This window comes from Hordeum vulgare, chromosome 5H (genome assembly GCF_904849725.1).
Source record: "Hordeum vulgare subsp. vulgare chromosome 5H, MorexV3_pseudomolecules_assembly, whole genome shotgun sequence".
Taxonomy (NCBI): domain Eukaryota; kingdom Viridiplantae; phylum Streptophyta; class Magnoliopsida; order Poales; family Poaceae; genus Hordeum; species Hordeum vulgare.
In genome coordinates this window covers 475,326,039-475,350,260 of record NC_058522.1, presented here as the reverse complement: position 1 = coordinate 475,350,260, position 24,222 = coordinate 475,326,039, and the positions used below count along the sequence as shown (strand labels likewise).

The following is a 24,222-nucleotide window of genomic DNA, read 5'->3' as shown; positions in this document are numbered from 1 at the left end:
GACGAATAGGAATCGAAAGCCAGGAAAGCAACATCAAAGACTGGAGAAGTAGGCGAGTCAAGGCAAGGAATTTCAGTTCTAGTATTTCTCGTTGCTAGGTAGGTCTCACTATCTCTTCATTCAGTAGTTGAAGCTTATCCGTAGAGAAGTTATGTTACAGAAGTAGGAGAAAATCGATCTACATTTTCATTCACTTGAATTCGTAGATCAAAGGTTTACGGTTACCAACTCGCCCCGGGTGGGTTCTAGGAATGAGAGCACTTATGTATCAAGGGGCTTTAGCACAAAATGAAGTAGCTAGCTAGCTAGCTAAGCTATGATGGAAGGACGGGGCTAGGGGAAGCAAATCTCATTGATTACTTATAATGCCAGATGAAGCAAGTTACAGCGTTGGTTCTTTCGTGATTCACGTATATTGGAAATCTCTTTCTTTAGGAAATGGGATGGCATTCAATTCTAACTTAGGGATTCTCTTCTTCCTGAACATTCATGAAAATAAGGACTCTGGCTTTAATGCTAAAGTTTAGTACTGGGCCGAGCGTACTTACCTACTAGGACTCGGCGGGATACTTATAGATCTCTATGAGCGTAAGGCAAAGTGGGCAAGACTACTTCCACAACTACATTTTCGCTTAAGCAGGACGTGTGAGACCTCGAAGCAACCGTCTACTACTAGTTATAGATGCTATTTCTAATTGAATAGAATGGATGCTTCACAGCGGTTATGCGACAGGCAGGGCAGCCGGGTGAACATAGGCAGCTGTTCCTATAGAACACAAGTCTTCCTCTAAAGCACGACCTTCCGATTGGACTACGTCTGGTCTCTATCCTTTTCGTTCCTAAAATGGGTCCTCGATCAAAATGATCTGGTGCCTATGTCCATGCCTAAGGTTGGTAAACCCTATATCTATTGCGGGGTGGTTTGAGGAAGGGACAGCTTGTAACCCACGACTTACTACTATGAAGATTCTGGCGGAGAGCTTTTCACATATAGATAGGTCGGGATGAGGAAGCTCCGTAGTCAACTAATAGCTAGAAAATCCACCTTGTGAACCGTGTTTGTCTTAAAGTACTGTCTGAGAAGGAATATACCTGTTCCAATCCCTCTAGTGGCTATATTGACTGACATAGGTAGCTTTCGTAGTCAAAGCTCACAGGGCCAAATGCTCTATTGGAGTGGGCACGAACACACACAATCAAGGTTCGAAGAACTTCTACTTCACACCTTGAGGATTCTATGACGCTCACTCAATGGTGTTGTGGCAATTGCAAGCAATCAATAAACGAGGAAGCCAAATTATGGATCCAGTAAGGCTGCATCAGAAGGAAGAGTAGGTGTTGCTATGCCATTGGCTGGGACTGAGACAGAGAGAGGGGAGCATAGCCCCTATGATCCCGGTAAAGAGTTCCAACTAAGCTCTTCTCAGGTTCTTTCTTTCTCTTCCATTCTTATGTTTATATATTAAAGTGTAGTTTTCTTACTTAAATATAATAATATGAATCTAATATGCCCATTGGTGTTCCAAAAGTACCTTACCGGATTCCCGGAGATGAAGAAGCGACTTGGGTTGACTTATACAATGTTATGTATCGAGAAAGGACACTTTTTTTTAGTTCACTGCCCTATACATAGAAAGAAGTGCATTTCCACCGGTATCAACATTCTATCTGGAATCAGTAGCGATAATTGTTGTATTGTGAGCCAGCCCCGTAAGACACTACGCACCTCCAAATTAAATATGATTTTTCCAATCATTTCATTTATACGACCTGCAAATAAGATAAGATCTTGGCTCTCCCTACAAAAAAATAACTATATGCCCTATAAACTTGCTTGCTTCTTCGAATCTCGAAATAACATATAGAAAGTGTTGATGTGATGAGACCATTCTCGATCGATAAATGCGATAGGAGCCTATGTGTTTCACGGGCAGCCGGCCAATAGGGGAAGGTTGTGAATCCGGCGAACCGACCGCTTTAAGAACGTGATTGTCTTCTCTCACTCAGTTATCAATTGACAAAGATGACCCATTCTTTTTCGCCCTAAAAACAACAATGGTATGGTACTTTTTCTTCAAATCGAGATTGTGTGGGTGTCCGCTCATGTTCACGTTACATGCTAAATCAGGCTTTCCTTGGAAAAACCAAGGACAACCCCTATCTCAGTCTCCTTTCTCTTTTCGGGAGCAGAGCTGAAAAAGATGGAGTTACCTGGAGATGAGATTGATTTCTACGGATATGAAGGATAGAAATATGCTATTTGCTGCTATTCCATCTATTTGTGCATCAAGTCCGAAGAAGATCTCAATCTATAATGAAGAAATGATAGTAGCTCGTTGTTTTATAGGCTTTCTCATATTCAGTCGGAAGAGTTTAGGTAAGACTTTCAAAGAAACTCTCGACGGGAGAATCAAGTCTATTCAGGAAGAATTGCAGCAATTCTTCAATCCTAACGAAGTAATTCCGGAGGAATCCAATGAAGAACAACGATTACTTAGGATCAGCTTGTGAATTTGCAGCACCGTAGTAGAATCATTACCAACGGCACGCTGTGCGCCTAAGTGCGAAAAGACAGTGCAAGCTTTGTTATGCCGAAACCTAAATGTAAAGTCAGCAACACTTCTAAATGCCACTTCTTCCTGCTGCATCCGTCTTCAGGATGATATAGTCACAGGTTTTCACTTTTCAGTGAGTGAAAGATTGTATCCGGGTCTACGTTCAAAGCTTCTACCATAGACCTAATTCGAGAAGGCTTGATAGTCCTAAGGAAGGTGAGGGTGGGGGGTTCTATTTAGGAAGAATAAGAAGAATCTCATTCATGTGTTCATGCTAACAGAAGAGCGGATCCAATACACATAAGACTTTTTATCAGGAAATTCCTAATGTAAATGATGAATTTGGGATGTCATGCCCCACAAGTTAGTTGCCCAAGCGCTCCCTAGGAGGGCAGTCTACCACAAGATAGAGTTTGAGCCTGGAGCCAAAGCCCCAACCCCTCCATTTTAGGTTTTTATCAGGAAAGAATTTCTGGAAGTCATATCGGCCAGATAAGCCTCTGACGGCTCCATATTGATTTTTCCCCAGTTTTCTTTCAGAAGAAGCGGGACCCATTTTGCATTGAAACTCGGTATCAGCAGACTCATATCTTGAGAAAGACTTCTTTCTTATTTATACAAGATTTTAGAGAACATAGTGAATCCCTCAAAGCGCTAACAAAGTCGTAAGTAGAGAAGTTTTCCAAAAAGATACCTCGTTTTTCCAGTAAGTGTGCGTTGTCTGATGAAGAATAACGGGGGAGCCCACTCAATAACCTAGCGGAGGAACCGTCCGGACTTGAAACAGCGGATGCAACCCTTGCATTTCGTTCTTTTGTTCTTTACTCTATTTTCGCTTTGGCACTCACTTCCTTTGGAATAAGGGCATTTTTCTTCTCTACTCGTTCCGTTGACCATCAAACAGTTTCTTAATTATGTTATGTCAAATGATGGGAAAAAGGAAGGAGTAATCAAAAAAGACTAGAACTACCCGATCCGTTGAAATACGATACGAAGGAAACGGACTTCAATCCCTCATTCTTATTGTTTGTTCTTCTGATCCCCTTGTTTTTCACTCGCTTAATTTGGAAGAGGAAAACGACAGCAGCTAAAGTGAGAAATAAACAACTGCTCGGAAAGCTTCGGTTTGAGCGTTGGTTTTGATGACAGTGAAGAAAGCTCGCCCAAAAGACGTACGTGGAACCAATGATACCAAAAAAAGAATCAAATATGAGGAGAACTGGGTGCATTGGTAAACGGCTCCGCCATAGCTTGTACGACTTCTGAATCCTATTAATGGCGCTCTCCGAATAAATAAGTAGATACAGGCGGACTACATACATGTGCTCTCCGAGTAGGGAAAGTGAGAAATCTACGGTCTTCCATCCGCGGATGTGACAAATCCAATCCAATTTGGTCTTGTCCCATGGCTCGGACCCGGTCGCGTAAATGCAGCTACCACTATGACGGGATACTCTAGTTATCTACTCTGTTTCAATCCCTATTTGGCCATTCAACAGTAGCGTACGGCCTTTGGAAAGCATCTCTTTCTAGAGGGGACTCCCGCTTGTGATCTTCTTCCTTGGGTCGGAGAAAATATAACTTACCAATTGGAAATGGAAATGCCGAATGAATTGAACCAAACTACGGAAACTGTGGTTGAGCTTGCCTGTCATCAACGAAGGATGGTTGTGAAGTTGGTGGAAGAAAGCAAACCAATGAATGCAGCTAGTCACCCCGAAAGGCAAGCCCATGTCTTTTGAGAAACTGACACAAGTTGTTGCCTTGACTTATCTTATACTAAGGGTCCGTCCTAGCCAACAAGGGATTTCTCATAATTCTAGGATGAAACAACATCATATCTCAGCTTGATTATGAGAGAGATTGAAGTGAAAGAACCCGGTTTCAGAGCATGGAAACGGAAAAGAATGAGGTGAAAGGGCCGACCCATGCGGCCCACTTAGAATGTGCTTTTACTTCCCCAGGTTGTACAATAGCACTATTTTCTGGACCCAAGTTCGAAAGGATTAGGGCACTGGATTGAAGAATAGCTCAGTCCGATAGAAACTTAGGTTGGGCTGGCGGAGGGATGAGTGGAGCTTCTGTATGACATGTACTGGTGTTTCATTAGTCCCTTGATCGGGTACCCGAAGCTCGCTTTGAGGAAGCAGTGCTATTTGGTTCTTCCTTCTTTCACGTCCATCCCCGAATGATTTGATAATTCTTTTCATCCCTGTTTGGATCGCAGACTTGACCATTGTCTATAGAAAGGAAGTGCTCACTCGTTTTCTGTTTGTTTTCATGTGCGCATACACTCAGCCTAATTTAGTAAGTGTGAAGTGGAAGGGCGAGTACGAGTGAAAGCCCACTACCTTCCGGATAAAAGATATGCTCGATTTATAGATAGCTTTGCTTCACTATATAGCGTGGGACGAATTGATAAGCTCTGAATGCGGGAAGGGAAACCTTAGAGATTTCTTCGCTTATCTTCCCAAGCAGACCATATGATTCTCATTATTCTATTTCTCTGTCTTTCCAACCAGCATTCCCGCTTATTCTGATCGGAGTGATGTGTGGTACCGGGGATAATGCAATTGATGGTGCTTGTGGCCCCACAGAATGACCGTATAAAAGGAAATAGGCAGCAAGGGAGTTGGGTAGACTAAAGATACTGCCTTTAGCCCTCTGCGGCCTTTTTTAAGTCAAGTCGTAAGGAAAGATCGATAGGATTTGGTCCATTTGGTGTCCTTCCAGACAGAGAAGCCAGAACCCTTTCTGCTTTGACCGCTTGCCCTCCTGGCACAGATGTGGGAAAAGGTCTCAGCTGCGGAATCAAATATGAATGAAGTTAGAACAATCAGCGTAAGCTCTTTCTCTAGGGCCACTATCAATAATGACAAGAACTCTTACCAACTAGCTTAACGCATCCGGTCTCCTTCTCCTTCGTACCCCTAGCGGATATGAATAATAGGAAGAAACAGATCCTTTCTAAAGGCGGGCATTAGACCAGAGTTCCGTGAGCCAGAGAAGATCGATAAAGCTTAGAACTTGCTCGTTTGCAGGAGGAGGTAGTGTATGACTCCGTCCGTTGAACGAGCATTTCGTGCCACCTGTTCGGCGTCCACATCCACTACCATTTTATGATCCTAGTATCTATAGCAAAATCGCTATTTGCCTCACTCTATAGAAGGCCTCCCGTATGTAAGATCACCAACCAAGTTCCTTTCTTCTTTTGTTTGTGCCATCTTTACCAACTTCTACTTCTTGGCTGGCTTGATGCTTACAGGTCTTGCCTCTGCTGATACTGGTCATGGGGACAAGAACTCTGTGGGAAGAGAGCAGATACCAATCCTAAACAACCCTTAGAATGGCCTCATCCAAACGGATGATTGTCATTGATAAGACGGGCAGGTGGTATGTTGATACTGAGCCGCTTCCCCTGTAGTTGTTAGCTCGTTCTTGACAAATCCGATCGGGTCTTCATAATCTGGAGTAAAAGGATTCGAACCTTTGCATGCCGATACCAAAAACCGATGCCTTACCACTTGGCTATACTCCAAACAAACGGTAGGTTCCTGGAGAACTGTGGAAACTAGTTAGTTCAAATCAGACTCAAAAGCAATGCGCATTATCTACACCTTTTTTGATTCACCAAGACCCGCTAAAGGCTGATACAAACGAATAGTGGGAGTTCTTTCTTACGAATATAAATGGAGGAAATATACAAAGTACCTTTGTCCTCTGCAAAGATCATAAGATCAGATGGAGTTGGATTGATTTCTCGCATCTACTAGATCAGAGATCAGAGTCAGGGGAGCTCTCGTAAGTGAGCCTAAGTAAGTAGTGTGGTTCGAGCGGATCAATCACCGCTGAGTTCTGCTTTCCTCGCATAGTTGGTTTTAGCCGGAACCGCGCTCTTGCCTTCTTCTTGTGCCCCTTGATTGTTGATCTGAATTCAAGTTAGATTAGATAATACCGGTGCCTTTTGATCCACCCTTAGGTTTTCGAACTGTGGAGGTTCAGTTACAAAATGCAGTTTATGAGACTGCTTTGTATGCCAGTGTGCAGGAAGGAGAGTTGGAAGATATACCTAGATCCCCCAATAGAGAAAAGAGCGAGCAGGTTACCTACTCTTGTGGTGGATGGCGACACTAGAAGTTGATGCTTTTTATGGACGGACATAGAAATTCGATTTCCAATAGAGCTGCAAACGCTACTGTAAGCCGAAGATGAATCCTGGCCAAAAGTAAGCAAAGCAGGAGAGGCGTCGTTTCCTTCAGTTGGTCAACCAACAGGTCTCCTCACTCTAGCATTTCTTCTTTGTTCGGTCACAAGGCAGGGAAATGGAGGATTTGTTTCTGCTCTGTCCTTTACCGCATCGATGGATTCAATTTCAGTGGATAGAGCTCAACATGTTGCCATCGTCATTTCAATCACAATTCACTTGGTAGGTAGACGCTTGTTCCGACCTCCATAGTGGCACTTTGACCTTTTCTCAACAACATCTACTTCTAATCTGCTTGAACGACCCTCTTGTCATTTGACCCAGAATTGAACGAGATGACACCCACCAATATCTTCCAACACAGGATCTCCCTTACAGGGTCATCCTTCTCTCTTTCTTCCCAAGAACATCGGGGGTCTGTTCTCTGAACGAGTCAGCACCAGCCGCGTTACCAATACGGGGATCTCGGCCATGAGAACTTGTAGAACTTGTCTCTTGAATTGCACCCCCCTAGGCCGACCAGCTAAGTAGGACCCACTTAGCAAAACAGGTCTATAGGGCGCTAGGGAAGGGGTATAGAATGGTACTTGAATCTATCTATAGACATAGGATCCCCCAGCCAGTGGAATCCATTGGTTTCTGTCTCAATTCGTCATTTAAACTGGAACTAACCACGAAGGGAAAAGAAAAGAAGGATTCTAGTTTGCCACTACTTGGACTCAACTTGGACTTTCGGAGGAGAAAACCATTTCCATTAATATATGACTCAGTCATAGCCAAGAGATCATCATTCTAATAACAAGGATCTAGTTTATATATCTCGAATTGGGTTCCATAAGATGCCAAAATAGTGGAAGTGCCATCACGTCTACCTAAAGCAAATGGTTTCTATAGATTGAGAAATGGTTTCTATACAATGAGATATAGTCGAATGTACCTTTAATACTTCACGTGCATTCTTCGCTTATAAATTTAGCCAAGATCCAAACATCTCAATCTCTTCATACGTTCTTCCTGTTGAACTCTTCTTTTCGCTCAACAAATGCAAGTTCGTCAGGGTTTGGTTACTAGTTTTCTTGGAAGGTTCTCTCCCTTGATCTTTTCCCTTGTTTTATGATTGGAATGAAAGTAGGATTGTTTATCCAATCCAAACTATTTATTGAGGGAAAGTAAGATCATTAGTTGGCCCTATTGTCTGTGCTCTGTTCTGTTAAGGATTTCTGTATTGGAAGCATAGGCATCCTGCTATTCCCTGCTCTAGTTTCAGTTCAGTCATAAACCTATTGCCCGGGTCCTTTGATACTTGATTTCCTGGCTCAACGGTACCTAGATTCCCCTTTAGCTTGATCTTACCTTGGATTTCTGATTGGAATACAGATTGGATAAACAAGAGGAACTTGGAAAAGAGGGTTGGCCAAAGCATAACGATAGTGCATTCAATCGATTCCACTCTAGTTTTTCATATCTTTTCCCTCAATAAATAGTTTATATATGAAAGAAAGTGCCAACTTATTGTTCTTGGAATGCTGATTTCCATGGATTTCTTCTTGGCATATCCCCCCTGATTTGATGACCTGGCTAAAACACCTATTCCTTTTTTCTGGAATTGCTGCCAAAAGCCTGTTTGCAGCATCCATAGCAATACGTGTTAGTACTCAATTTATTTGATTTTTATTTGATGAAGTGAAGACACTTATCTATATACCATTTATAGAGTGGTAGAGTAATCTTGCAATGCGGCATGAATTGGATGAATTAATAGTTTTTTGCAGTTTAGTACTAACATGCCTCTGTGGTGAACTAACTACCTTGGGAAGCAACAAATATGCCCCCAATCACGCTGCCTATGTGAACAAATTCTAAAACTTTGCATAAGCAGCTTAATTAAGTAGAAAAACCTAATCGATAGCCTACTACTTATACTTCTTACTTTCACTTGGTTTTTCTTCCTTCCCTTCGGTACTCCTTAACTCGGAGATACTCCTTCGGTACTACTTGGCTACTACTTGAACAGATGGGTTTAGTCCCTTCCTTCGGGCAAAGTTTTCTCCGGGTACCACCGGCTTACCACCGGGTTGAAAGAAATCCCTTACTATTAGGACATAGTGTTCGGTACGACTTAAGGCTACTGGATTGACTTTCTTTAATGTTGCATCTGCTTTCAACTATTTCATAGCCTCCCGTCCCGAGCAAACGTCGAGAGCAGGGTGTTGGGCCAAAAAGTAAAATCCATAGAGTTGGGGACTAAAGAGACTCTTTTTTTACAGCCAACCATGAAGAGAAGAGAGTCTCAGAGTAGATTCGGTAATGTTGAGTCGATCTAGTATGGAAAATTCCTCGCTGTGCGCTCGCCTTTTGCCTGCTTCTGCTTCATCTGCAGATCAGATTCCTTCCCCAGGGTTCTTACTTATAGGCTTTATAGCCAAGCAGTCCAATAGAATAGCTGCTTCTTCTAAAGCGGATTAGAGTGCGACGACCAAAGCTACGGAGCAGCCTCTACCGCTTTCCCTACTGTTCTGGTTGAACTAGGGCTTTGGCTGAGCGGCCACCTTCTTCCAGTATTCTTAGCTTACTGTCTGCTTCCTGCCTGATCGGTGCTGACTGACTGTTCTTGCTTGTCTTGGGCCTGCTCTAGTTTTGGTGCTGCTAACTAAGGGTCGAATTTCGTGACTTGATGAAGAGGAAGCCGAGTATCTTTGGTCTTGAAGAGTCAGGACAATCCAACCGCTTGCTCCTGCCCAACTCAGTCTCAGTCGTACCATAATGCGCCTGGACTCAACACTTTTCTTGCTCCAAGACCACCCTCTAGCCCTCATGTAAATTAGATGACAGAATTGTAAACAATCATAGAATGATTTAAGCTGAGGAACATAGAGGTCTCTCCCACAATTTTTGTCATATACCTCTGGAATAGTGTTGAAATCACACGCCACTAAGCATTTTTTTAAACCAAGTGGTTTATCTTAGTGTGCTAGCCGCTGCTTCATTTTGTATAGCGATAACGCTTTCTCTTCCTTAGCGCTCCACCCCGTGGAGAACTCTGGTTGCGCTTTGGTTGGCTTTCTCTTTTTTCGATTTTCTCTGACTTGACTCAGCTTGACCTACTTGACTCAGCGTTTAGAGTATCGCTTTCATACGGCGAGAGTCATTGGTTCAAATCCAATAGTAGGTAAAACCGGCCGAAACCCCCGCTTTTGACAGCATGACAGCAAGCACAGACTGGCATCAAGGAGTAGAATGACCAAAGCATCGGTTGCTTCCACTTGTGTGTTGCCTTCTTCGACCGACAGACAAGGTACCCCCCCTCTTTTTCTCTTGCGAACCTACGTTGAGCTTGGGACAACCCGCGACTGGCATAGGATATTTCAAAAGCGCCAGGATCCATCCTTCTTATGAACCAAGAGCACTGGAGAAGCGAAGGGGCTCGTGCTGCGACGAATAATGCCATTGTTCATCATCTCACAGATTTGCTTCTCGATCTCTGTTTTCTGGTGGGGTGCATATCTATATGGCCGGACATTGACTGGCACTGCACCTGGCACCAACGGAATTTGGTGGTCACAGGCACGACGAGGGGGTAATCCCTTTGGCTCCCGGAACAAAGCATCAAACTCCTGTAGCAGTTCTTGAACAGTTGGAGGTGTCTGCTCTGCAGGATCAGCATCCAGAGTAATTGCTTGCAGATCATGCTCCTGGTGAATCTGACGCACTTGCACACACTGGCTAACAGCACCCCGTTTCAGCAATCCTTGCAGCTTACGGACAGAGATTGGACGGCAGGAAGGATTATCTTGAATGCCATTGAGAGTGATGCGGCGCCCTTTGTGCGTGAATTTCATACGACGATGACGCCAATGTACCCACATCGGGCTATGGTCTTCGAACCGCTCTTGCCCTCCCCTTTCACTTCCATAGTGGTCTTCTTTGGCCAGCCCACTCATTTCACTCTCAAGCTCTCTGAGAAGAGAGAATCCGATTCTAGATGTTTCGAATTCAGCCTTTCCTTCATGTTCGTGCTTTAAGTCAGTTCGTACTTTTCAGTATATAAGAGAATGACTTGGTTTTCTTCTTTGCCTAAAAATAGTATCGATTCTTGGAATAAGTGCAAAGATGCTTACATATCCAAGTATTTTCCGCCGGCTAAGATCATCTCTCTCCGTAATGATATCATGAATTTCAAGCAACTTGATCATGAACACGTTACACAATCTTGGGAGAGGATGAAGTTAATGATTAGAAATTGTCTTGCTCATGGCTTGAGTTTGTGGATGATTATACAAATCTTTTACGCTGGTTTGAATTTTGCTTCTCGCAATATCTTGGACTCCGCCTCAGGTGGAACGTTCATGGAAATCACGTTAGGAGAAGCTACAAAACTCCTAGACAATATCATGACCAACTACTCTCAGTGGCACACTGAAAGGTCACCTGCTAGCAAAAAGGTACACACTATAGAAGAAATTAACTCGCTTAGTGCTAAGATGGACGAGTTGATGAACTTGGTTGCTAGTAGAAATGCTCCTTTAGATCCTAATGACATGCCACTATCTTCCTAGATTGAGAGTAGCAACGCTAGTTTGGACGTTAATTTTGTTGGTAGGAACAATTTTGGCAACAACAATGCTTTTAGAGTAAACTATGTTCCTAGGCCTTTTCCTAGTAACTCCTCTAACAATTATGGCAATTCCTACAACAACACTTATGGAAATCACAACAAATTACCCTCTGATTTAGAGAGTAATATCAAAGAGTTCATCAACTCTCAAAAGATTTTCAATGCGTCCATAGAGGAAAAACTACTAAAAATAGATGATTTGGCTAAGAGCGTTGATAAGATGTCTTGTGATATTGATGCTTTGAAAGTTAGATGTGCTCCTCCCAAGGTCAACTTGGATGAAACTTTAAAAGCTATGCGTGTCTCCATGAATGAGAACAAAGAAAGAACCGCCCAAATTCGCGCTAGGCATGAATGGTTTAAAAGGGTGCGTTCTAGTGATGCAAATCACGAAGATCTTAAAGTGCTTGGTGTGACTCCTCTTGAATCTTTGTTTTCGCATGTCAAACCTATTGATGAAGGGGCTGGATATGAATCCACTTTGGTTGAAAAACGCCCCAATGATTCGGAGTCCACCTATCTTGATGATAAAGGTGTGGAGAGTGGAGTAGAAGAAATCAAAATACTGGGTAGTAATGAAACTCCCACTTTGGATTTCAAGGAATCCAATTATGATAGTTGCTCCTTGTTTGAATGCATTTCCTTAATGCAATCCATTGCAAACTCTCCACATGCTTATAGCCAAAGTAAAGCCTTTACCGCACATATCGTAGATGCTATGATGAAATCTCTTGAAGAGAAACTCGACTTAGAAGTCTCTATACCTAGAAAACTTCATGATGAGTGGGAACCTACTATCAAAATCAAAATCAAAAACTATGAATGCAATGCTTTGTGTGATTTGGGTGCTAGTGTTTCCGCGATTCCAAAGTCTTTATGTGATATTCTTGGTTTTCATGAGATTGAAGAGTGTTATCTTAATTTGCATCTTGCGGATTCTACTGTCAAGAAACCCATGGGAAGGATCAATGATGTTCTTATTGTTGCAAATAAGAACTATATACCCGTGGATTTCATTGTACTTGACATAGATTGCAATCCTTCATGTCCCATTATTCTTGGTAGACCTTTCCTAAGGACTATTGGTGCTATCATCGATATGAAGGAAGGGAATATTATATTTCAATTTCCTCTAAAGAAGGGCATGGAGCATTTTCTTAGAAAGAAAATAAGATTGCCTTATGAATCTATGATGAGGGCTACTTATGGTTTGAGCACCAAAGATGACTATACGTGATTCCATCACCTTATGCCTAGCTAAGGGCGTTAAACAATAGCGCTTGTTGGGAGGCAACCCAACGAATCTATCCTTTTTCTTTCTATTTTGTGTTTTCCACACTTTCATAATTCTGTTATGATTGTGTTTTTGTGTTTCTTTTGCGTTTGTGCCAGCAAAACCATTATGATTAGTCTTGGGGATGATCGTTTGGTCATGCTGCTCACGAAAAGAATTTTCATTTTTTTTCTGTAAGAGCTTTTGAGTTGATTCGTTTTGCTGCTGATTGCTACGCAAATTCTTCAGACTTTCATAAGTTTTCAGAATTTTTGAAGTATTAGAAGTATACGAAGTATACAGATTGCTACAGACTGGTCTGCTGTTAACATATTTTGTTTTTGTTGAGTTGGTTGCTTATTTTGATGAAAGTATGGATAGTATCGGGGGTATTAGCCATGGAAGATTGAAAATACAGTAACCCAACATCAACATAACTAGAATTTAAGTTTGCTACAGTACCTAAGGAAGTGGTGGTTTGCTTTCTTATACTAATGATATCACGAGTTTCTGTTTAAGTTTCGTGTTGTGAAGTTTTCAAGTTTTGGCAGAAGTTCTTATGGACAAAGAGATAAAGAGTGGCAAGAGCTCAAGCTTGGGGATGCCCAAGGCACCCCAAGTTGATTCAAGGATGCCGAAAAATCCTAAGCTTGGGGATGCCCCGGGAAGGCATCCCCTCTTTCGTCTTCAATCCATCGGTAACGTTACTTGGGGCTATATTTTTATTCACCACATGTTATGTGTTTTGCTTGGAGCGTCTTGTATCGTAGGAGTCTTTTACTTTTGTTGAGTCACAATCTTACTTGTTTCACACCTAGAGAGAGAGACATGCACTCACCATGATTTTGTCGAGCTTCACTTATATCCTTTGGTTAGACAATTCAGCTCACATGTGTATCACTTATATCTTTTGAGCTAGTTGATTTTTGCTCTATGTGCTTCACTTATATCTTTTAGAGCACAGCGGTGTGTGGCTTGGTAGTTGGCTTATGCTATGAAAGTAGTCTCAAAAGGGGTAGTTATCCAAAGGGATATAAAAACTTCCACCTTCATGTGCATTGAGTAGTTAGAGAAGTTTGATTCATCTCAATTAGTTTTGAGTTGTGGTTGTGGTAATATTGAAGTTATGTTAGTAAGGTGTTGTGGATCTAGAAATACTTGTGTTGAAGTTAGTGATTCCCGTAGCATGCACGTATGGTGAACCGCTATGTGATGAAGTATGAGCATGATTAGTCTATTGATTGTCATCCTTTGTGTGGCGGTCGGGATCATGCGATGGTTTATACCTACCAACCCTTCCCCTAGGAGTATGCGTTGAATGCTTTGTTTCGATTACTACTAAAACTTTTGCAACAAGTACATGAGTTCTTCATGACTAATGTTGAGTCCATGGTTTAGATGCACTTTCACCTTCCAGCATCACTATCTTATTTAGTGTCGTGCAACTTTCGCCGGTGCATAAAACCCACCATTAGCCTCCCTCAAAACAGCCACCATACCTACCTACTATGGCTTTTTCAAAGCCATTCCGAGATATATTGCCATGCAACTACCACCATGACATGTGCCACCACTTCTACATTGCCATTGCATGATCATAAGATAGCTAGCATGATGTTTCCATTGATGTCTATGCCATGCTAGATCATTGTCACGGTACACTACCGAAGGCATTCCATAAAGAGTCATCATTGCTCTAAGTTTGGAGTTGTAAGTGTGATGATCATCATTGATGGAGCATTGTCCCATGTGAGGAAATAAAAGAGGCCAAAGATTCCCACCAATATATATATATATATAAGAGGCCAAAGAGCCCACCAAAAAATGAGAGAAAAAGAGAGAAGGGACAGTACTACTATCTTTCCACACTTGTGCTTATTAAGCACCATGATCTTCATGATTGAGAGTCTCTCGTTTTGTCAGCACCATGTAGCTAGTGGGAAATTTTCATTATATAACTTGGCTTGTATATTCCAATGATAGGCTTCCCAATGGGGTTGAAATTTGATACTTAAGGGTTTTATAGGGTGGACTACAAGCACAAAAAATTTCAAGAGCATTGGGACACGAAATAGTGCGGTTGTAGTACAAAATGCCAATCCGGTCCAAAACAGAAAACAAGAAGTGGTGCTCAAATATTTCAAGGGACCAATATATATTTTTGCAGAAAACTCATTCGTATAAACATCTTGACCTCTACAAAGTTTTACAGAATTATAAAAGACTTTAATGAAGAGGTTGCGGTGCAAGGTACCTTCGAGGACCAGAACAGAAAAGATATCAATGAGCAATATTTTACCAAAATACTCAGCTGGGTTTTTGCATAAAACTCATTTGTATTAATCCCTTGGCTACTACAAATTTTGGTAGAATTTGTGGAGACTTCATTTAGGGGGTTATAGTACATATCTGCCATTGGACCAAAAAGTAAAATTAGTTAATTTGCTTAATCCTACCAAAACACTTGGCTATATTATTATATAAAATTGATCCAGAAACATAGTAGGTAATTTCCAAGCTTATTGTGAAATTTTTAGAAGACGTTAACAGGTGGTTGCAGTTCAAAACTGGACCCTTAGAAAAATAAAAAAACCAGTTTTGAATAAATCGAATTGGAAGATAATATTTATAGAGAAACCTTCTCTGCAATATTCAGTGTAGGAAAAATATTTGAGTCAACACTCAAGTCACATAAAAGTTTTCAAAAAGCTCCAGCTCACAAAAGAGTTATTCACAAAACCAAGAATAAGAGAGGTTTTGAAATCAACAGAAACCCTAGAAATAAAATTTAACACAATTTAGGCCAAATTTATTTTAAAAAAATCTTGGCAAAAATTTGGGGTGTTACAATACGTCTTCTAGTATCATCAATGGAGTCATACAATTCAATGGTAGAGCTCTCACTCTCCCCATTGGACAGCTTGTCAAAGTACTCTCCCCATCTATGCTTAATCTCCTCGTTCTTCATGAGGAGATGATCCACTCCGTCCTTGATGCATTTGATTTGATCAACATCCCTCGTCTTCCTCTCTCATATCTTGACCATCTTATAGATGTCCCTTTCGCGTTCCTTCAGGTCAAACCGCTGGTAGAGATCCTTATACCTCCGACCCCTTGCTTCACTTATATCTCGGTTTGCAACCTTCTTTGCCATCTTGTACTTCTGTATGTTGTCCGCGCTAGAGAAAAACTAACTGGACCAATGGAGTAGTTACATACCAAGAATTAATCCCTAAAGAACATAAATGATGTTCCAAGCTAATATCTTTCTTTCAAAATTCATTGATAAACTTCCAACAAAGCACATATAAACTCAAGACCTGCATCGACTAGGCTTTAGCTATTCAAGTGTCCCACTTTCCCAAAGTGAACTTCTGCTTTTATGTGAATCTACTAATGATGTTGTACAGTCCTACATCTTGCCATCGTCATTTCAATCACAATTCATTATTCCTGAATTAAGGGAATGCAAGAAAGATTTCTCTAGTTAAATTTTTAAAAACAAAACAAATGGTTATCGATAGAGAAATAAATGAACAACATTTACACAGCAAATAAATAGGTTTGACCAACGAAGATGGAGCATTGAGTACTAGCGAGGTCCTTATCTTGTTTGATTACGAAGGAAATAAATGGCATTTAGTTTCTCCCCACCTACATCTCTATATAAATAACTCCTCAGAGGCCACACAACCAAAGTACTCTCCTCTGATCCTCTTCTCATCTTCTCAACAATCAGGTAAATGTTTGTGTTCCTTAATTCTGTGTGTTCCTCCTCTTGCGTTGTGAAAATAGATCTACATAACCCTTAATCTTTTTGTTCTTGCTAATCTTTAGATTCAAGCACTTGTCGGTGGCAATATTCGAGAGAAATAGGTTTGAGATGGAAAACATTCAGGATGAAAGCATCGGCTCATCATCTCCTAGTTCATGTGTATCATCTGACAACAGTCCAGTTGAGATGATGTATGGGGGGTGTCCGCGATGCTATCTACATTGTCTCGTGCGTAGGGACGAGTTCCCCATGTGCATCAAGTGCAAGCAGCCAACGCTCCTCAAGTTGCAAACTATGCTCGACAACATGCAGCGCCCTAAGCGTCAGTAATCAAGTGTAGGGCTATGATGGCATACTTTGTTAACATGCATTATCCTCGTGTATCTGTGTTAATTAGTGTTGAATGCTTATTTCTTGCCACATAATTCATCGGTTTTCACATGTAAACATATTAATTAATGATATTATGGTAATAATTTTCTTCTATTTACGTTGTTTTTACATATCGTGAAATTGTTGCTATAAAGTTTGGACTTGCATGAGTTTATTGTCTTTAACTAAATAATAAAAATGTTTCAATAAGGTTTTATAGAAATCTCGTTCCTCGGCTACCCAAACTATGAAATCTGGAGTTGTTCTTCTAGAATTGTAGGTTTAACTTTTCTCTATGTTATAACACATGAGTGCTACTTTAACTTCATATTCTCGGCCTCGGGGTTCTTGCAATCTTCTCTTGGATCGCTGGGTACAACCTCTTGGTGGAAGATTCTCGCCCGTTATTATTGGCACCGGCCTTCTTGGCTTTGGAAGCAACAAAGTTTCTTGGTGCTTTGGTTCTCATGGTCTTTCCATCCTCAGTCTTTTGGCTTTAATGCACCCCTTCGTAATTTTGGGGCCTTTCTATTTGGAGCATCACGGTTCAAGGTGCCCAATTGAATGGTTGGAGGGTTCACAACCTTGAACTTTACTTTGCTTGGCTGGTCCATGTTCTTCCTATTATTTGTTGTGGAAGATATTTTTGTGCATCCTTCCAAAGCTTATGGTAATTGCACATAGATATTTAGGGTAGTGAGATGTCACCTTATGACATCAGATCAATACGGCTCATCAGGTTTACCCATATAAGGTAGAAAACAAGTAGACTAAATACTTAGAGTCTCGGTGAGTTGGGAAGCAACTCATCTAGTTCTATATGGGATATCTATATGGATTCTTAGATGAGTATAGTTAAGATTTTAGTCTCTGTAATCAGTAGATGTTGTGTGGTCCTTCTTCATGGTTCTAAGTGTGCTTTTATATGGAGCCTAGGCTTGGACCACCGATTTATACTCTTGGTGCTCCACCACAGAAACTATTCAACTCTTTGTATGTCTATGGCTCCTGTTTTAAATATCAAGGCTGGCACACCTATGGAAGTTAATCGCCCACGCATGTGCCCCTACGCACACACATATATGAAAATAATAACCCAAGATAGGGCATGTGCGACATAGGGATATGGTGGAGAAACAACTTCAAGATAAAGTTGAAGAGACTCCACAACCCAAGGGAGAGTATGAGATGCATAGGAATATGTGTGTGTGTGTGGTATAGGGAAGAAACTGAAAAACAAGACCAAAATTTTGAAATTGACTTTGATAAAGTTGAAATTAAACAAGGTATATAAATAGAACTCTGGATTCACGTGTATATGGCATAATTTGATGAATCCAATAAAACTAAATACGATGAAAAATTTGCAAACTTTCTTGAATTAAAAACTTTGTACCTGCAAAACTCATATAATTATGCTTTAAACTTTGCACATTATTCCAAATGTATGAAATACATTGTCTCAACTAACCAAAAAATACCTATTTAACAAATATCAACCATGCTTGCGAAAAAAATGTTGCCAACTCATATAGTTGTTCTGAAAAAACTCAAAAGGCAGATTACAATAATAGAATATGTAGTATTGTACAATCACACTACTACTGTATGATGATGGAACATTTAAATCTTTAAAATCTTACAATTGATTAACTTGAAAACAAGCACCTACACACTTTAAGATTGTCGTTATTGCAATAAATGAACAAAATGTACGAATCAAATAAATTGGTTTGACCAACGGAGATAGAGAATTGAGTATTAGAGAAGCTATTATGTTTTTTAATTATGCATAAATATTATGGAGTAAATAAATGTCACTTAGTTGTCCCCCTCTACACCTCTCTCTATATTTTTGGCAACAATAAAAATTTATCTTTAAATTTTCACCGTACCATTTACATGTAATTGCGAAATAAAGTCATGGAACAAAAATATCTCGAAAACTAGAAGGTCTAGTAGGATATGAGTTATTTACTAACACATCTACCACTATTTTTAATTTCTGGTAACAATGTATGGCACCCCATCTCAGAGCAACATGTTTACCTTGCATTGCCACATCAGAGATCAAGTCTTATGGCAAGACACAACAACTTGGTACAGAAATATAACCGCTTTATTGATCTCTTGTGGATACAAAGGTTTAAGATAAATGAGGCCAAGCGGCTCACATGGTGTGGCTACATGAGGACCCACAAGTATAGGGGATCAATCGTAGTCCTTTCGATAAGTAAGAGTGTCGAACCCAATGAGGAGCAGAAGGATCTGACAAGTGGTTTTCAGCAAGGTAAAATCTACACGCATTGAAATTGTCGGTAACAAGTGATTGTGTGGTGAGATGATTCGTAGCAAGCAACAAGTAACAAAAGTAGCAATGGTGCAGCAAAGTGGCACAATCCCTTTTGTAGCAAGGACAAGCCTCGACAAAGTCTTATAGGTGGAAAAACGCTCCCGAGGACACACGGGAATTTCTGTCATGCTAGTTTCATCATGTTCATATGATTCGCGTTCGTTACTTTGATAGTTTGATATGTGGGTGGACCAGCACTTGGGTACTGCCCTTACTTGGACAAGCATCCCACTTATGACTAACCCCTCTCGCAAGCATCTGCAACTACGAAAGAAGAATTAAGACAATGTCTAACCATAGCATTAAACTAGTGGATCCAAATCAACCCCTTACGAAGCAACGCATAAACTAGGGTTTAAGCTTCTGTCACTCTAGCAACCCATCATCTACTTACTACTTCCCAATGCCTTCCTCTAGGCCCAAATAACGGTGAAGTGTTATGTAGTCGACGTTCACATAACACCACTAGAGGAAAAACAACATACAACATATCAAATTACCGAACGAATACCAAATTCACATGACTACTATTAGCATGACTTATCCCATGTCCTCAGGAACAAAAGTAACTACTCACAAAGCATATTCATATTCATGACCAGAGAGGTAATGAGTACCATCAAGGATCTGAACATAAACTCTTCCACCAAATAATCCAACTAGCATCAACTACAAAGAGTAATCAACACTACTAGCAACCTTACAAGTACCAATCGGAGTCGCGAGACGGAGATTGGTTACAAGTGATGAACTAGGGTTTGGAGATGAGATGGTGCTGATAAAGATGTTGATGGTGACGAGTTCCCTCCGATGAGAGGAGTGTTGGTGATGACGATGGCGACGATTTCCCCCTCCGGGAGGGAAGTTTCCCCGACAGGATCGTCCTGCCGAAGCTCTAGATTGGTTCTGCTCAAGTTCCGCCTCGTGGCGGCGGCGAATCCACGAAAAAGCTCCTCCCTGATTTTTTTTCCTGGACGAAGCCCTTCATATAGCAGAAGAGGGGCCAGTGGGCCAGCAGGCTACCCACAAGCCCTCATGGCGTGGCCTGGGGGGGTGGCCGCGCCGTGCAGGCTTGTGGGCACCTGCACGCGCCCCTCTGGCACTTCTTCGGCCCAGTGTTTTTTATAAATCCGGAAAAAAATCCTCGTTGATTTTTACGGCGTTTGGAGTTGCGCAGAATAGGTCTCTCAACTTTGCTCCACTCTCAGGCCAGAATTCCAGCTGCCGGCATTCTCCCTCTTCATGTAAACCTTGTAAAATAAGAGAGAAAAGGCATAAGAATTGTACCGTGAAGTGAAATAACAGCCCAAGAAGTGATAAATATCAACATGAAAACATGATGCAAAATGGACGTATCAACTCCCCCAAGCTTAGACCTCGCTTGTCCTCAAGCGAAAGCCTAGCTCAATAAATATGTCCACATGTTTAGGGAGAGAGGTGTCGACAAAACAAGATACGAACATGCATGCATCATGATCATGATCAGAACAGCAATACCAACATATAATCTCTCATGCTAAAGTGATAATTCCTTCACAAAGTAAAGCATGGATCAAGAACCTTACCGAGAAGTAACAACCGATAGCCTTTAGTCATTTAAGCAATTGCAATTTATCACAACACGAGGAACAGTCAAATAAGAGCTTGTAAAGCAAATCCACATACTCAATCATTCTTTCGTTCTCTACAATTTCTACAACTCACGTGGTACTCATGAGATCAAAGTTTCAGCTGGACACACAGAAAGATAGGGGCTTACAGTTTTGCCTCCCAACTGCTTATCTCAAGGGTAATGTCAACAATAATGATTCATGAATACTTACCTCCAAGTTGACATATGAATATAGATCTTTCCCAAGCATATGACGTTAGCCAAGATAAAGATGAAATAAGGAATTGGTGAAGATCACCATGACTCTTTCAAGGGAAAAAAGTAAAGGTACAAGATAGGCCCTTCGCAGAGGGAAGCAGAGGTTGTCATGCGCTTTTGAGGTTTGGATGCGTGTCCTCTTAGTGCGGAGGAACGTCACTTTATATTGCCTCCTGTGATAAAGAACTTTATTATGCAGTCTGCCGCTTTTATGTCTTCCTCATCACAGGTTCGTACAAAGCTTATTTTCCACACACTAATAGATCATACATATTAGAGAGCAATTTTTATTGCTTGCACCGATGACAACTTACTTCAGGGATCTTATTCAATCCATAGGTAGGTATGGTCGACACTCATGGCAAAACTGGGTTGATGGTTTATGGATGCACAAGTAGTATCTCTACTTGGTGCGGGAGGTTTTGGCTAATATGTGGTGGAAGCAATCGTCACATGCTAAGAGATCTCTAATCATATAACATTATTCGGAGCCAAGCAAACACAATTCACTATGTTGTCTTCCTTGTCCAACATCTACTTCTAAGCATGCAATAGTTTAGCGAGTGTTGAAAACAATTACTTGGCCAATACCGAGGTTGTGCATGATTTAAATTCGTTGTGCAAGGATGATAGAGCATAGCCAGACTGTATGATTTTGTAGGGATAACTTTCTTTTGGCCTTGTTATTTCGAAAGTTCATAATTACCTTGCTAGTTTGCTTGAAGTATTATTGTCTCCACGTCAATAGCAAACTATTGTTTTGAATCTAATGGATCTGAACATTCACGTCACGTGAGAGGAGTTACAAAGGACATCTATGCTAGGTAGCATGAAAGCATCAAAAATTCATTCTTTATCACTTCCCTACTCGAGGACGAGCACGAGTTAAGCTTGGGGATGCTTGATACGTCTCAAACGTATCTATAATTTTTTATGGTTTCATGTTGTTATCTTGTCAACTTTGGATGTTTTATATACCATTTATATCTTTTTGGGGACTAACTTATTAATTCAGTGCCAAGTGCCAGTTCCTGTTTTTCTGTGTTTTTGACTCTTTTTAGATCTGATTTTGGAATGGAGTCCAAACGGAATAAAATCCCCGAAATAAATTTTTCCAGAACAAAAGAAGATCGGGGGACTTGAGGGCCAAGGCAGGAGGCCCACAGGGAGCCCACAAGCCCTGATGTCGCGGCTAGGGGGGCCGCGGCGACCAGGCTTGTGGCCTCCCTGGCGCTCCCCTGCCCTAGCTCTTTCGCCTATATATTCCCTAAAATCCCAGAAAAAATCAAGGGCGTCCATGAAACCACTTTTCGGCCGCCGCAAGCTTCCGTTTCCGCGAGATCTCATCTGGAGACCCTTCCTGGTGCCCTGCCAGAGGGGACTTTGGAGTTGGAGGGCTTCTACATCAACATCATTGCCCCTCCAATGACTCGTGAGTAGTCCACTTCAGACCTACGGGTCCGTAGTTAGTAGCTAGATGGCTTCTTCTCTCTCTTGGATCTTCAATACAAAGTTCTCCATGATCTTCATGGAGATCTATCCGATGTAATCCTCTTTGGTGGTGTGTTTGTCGAGATCCGATGAATTGTGGATTTGTGATGAGATTATCTATGAATTATATTTGAGTCTTTGCTGATTTCTTATATGCACGATTTGATATCTTGTAAGTCTCTCCGAGTCTTGGGTTTTGTTTGTCCAACTAGATATATGATTCTTGCAATGGGAGAAGTGCTTGGTTTTGGGTTCATACCGTGCGGTGACCTTTCCCAGTGATAGAAGGGGCAGCAAGGCACGCATTGTGTTGTTGCCATCAAGGGTAACAAGATGGGCTTTCATCATAGATTTGAGATTGTCCATCTACATCATGTCAGCTTGCTTAAGGCGTTACTCTGTTCGTATGAACTCAATACACTAGATGCATGCTGGAACGTGTGGAGCAATAGTAGTAGATGCAGAAAGTATCGGTCTACTTGTTTTGGACGTAATGCCTATAGATATGATCATTGCCATAGATAACGTCATGACTTTGCGGAGTTCTATCAATTGCTCGACAGTAATTCGTTCACCCACCGTCTACTTGCTTTCATGAGAGAAGCCACTAGTGAACACTACGGCCCCCCGGGTCTATTCACAACTATCGTCTCCACTTTTACTTTTACTTTGCTTTGTTTACTTTTTGCTTTCAGTTCTCACTTTGCAAACAATCTATAAGGGATTGACAACCCCTTCATAGCGTTGGGTGCAAGCTCTTTGTGTTTGTGCAGGTACTTGTGACTTGACGAGATCCTCCTACTGGATTGATACCTTGGTTCTCAAACTGAGTGAAATACTTACCGCCGCTGTGCTACATCACCCTTTCCTCTTCAAGGGAACACCAACGCAAGGCTCCAAGGCCGCGGGGGAATCCTTTGCATATTTGCCAAGGAAGTCCCTATAGGCGTAGCCTGTAGCAGAAGGATTCCTGGCGCCGTTGCTAGGGAAGGTCTTTTGTTGCCGTAGGAGACTGCATGTTTGACTACTCATGGATATTTCTTCTTCACTGAATCTGAATGATTTAGTCGCAAAAAACATATTTCGCAAAAAACATATTTTACAACAACACTTAAAACTTGTAGAAAGGGTTGCAAGCATGTCGCTGAAGAACCAAAAAATCATTGGAGTTTGCTATAACCTAGAAATATATGTGCTATCTGTTGGGGAATGTTGCATGGGAAACAAAATATTTCCTACGCACACGTAAGATCTATCCATGGTGATGACCATCTACGAGAGGGGAGATCAGATCCACATACCCTTGTAGATCGCTAAGAGGGAAGCGTTAAGAAACGCGGTTGATGTAGTCAAACGTCTTTGCAATCCAAATCGCAAGTCGTCCCACGATCCAATCACGATCTAGCGCCAAACAGACGGCACCTCCGCGTTCAGCACACGTACAACTCGATGACGATCTCTGCCTTCTTGATCCAGCAAGAGAGATGAAGAGGTAGCTGAATTCTCCGGCAGCACGACGGCGTGACGGTGATGATGGTGGAGCTACTCCGGCAGGGCTTCGTCCTGTCGTACCAAAATAACTACGGGGTGTCACGAGGAGTTGGAGGGAGATAGGGCTGCGTCGTGGCTTGTGGTACAAAAAGCCTCTCTACCCTCCACTATATATATGAGGGGAGGGAGGTGTCGTGGGTATAAGTCTGACAGTAGATATGTA

At 41.5% G+C, this 24,222-nt stretch overlaps 1 pseudogene; it reads left to right on the top strand.

Moving 5' to 3' along the window:
* The first annotated feature begins 1,819 nt into the window (after window positions 1-1,819).
* Window positions 1,820-2,922, top strand: LOC123395855 (annotated as a pseudogene).
* The last annotated feature ends 21,300 nt before the right edge of the window (window positions 2,923-24,222 follow it).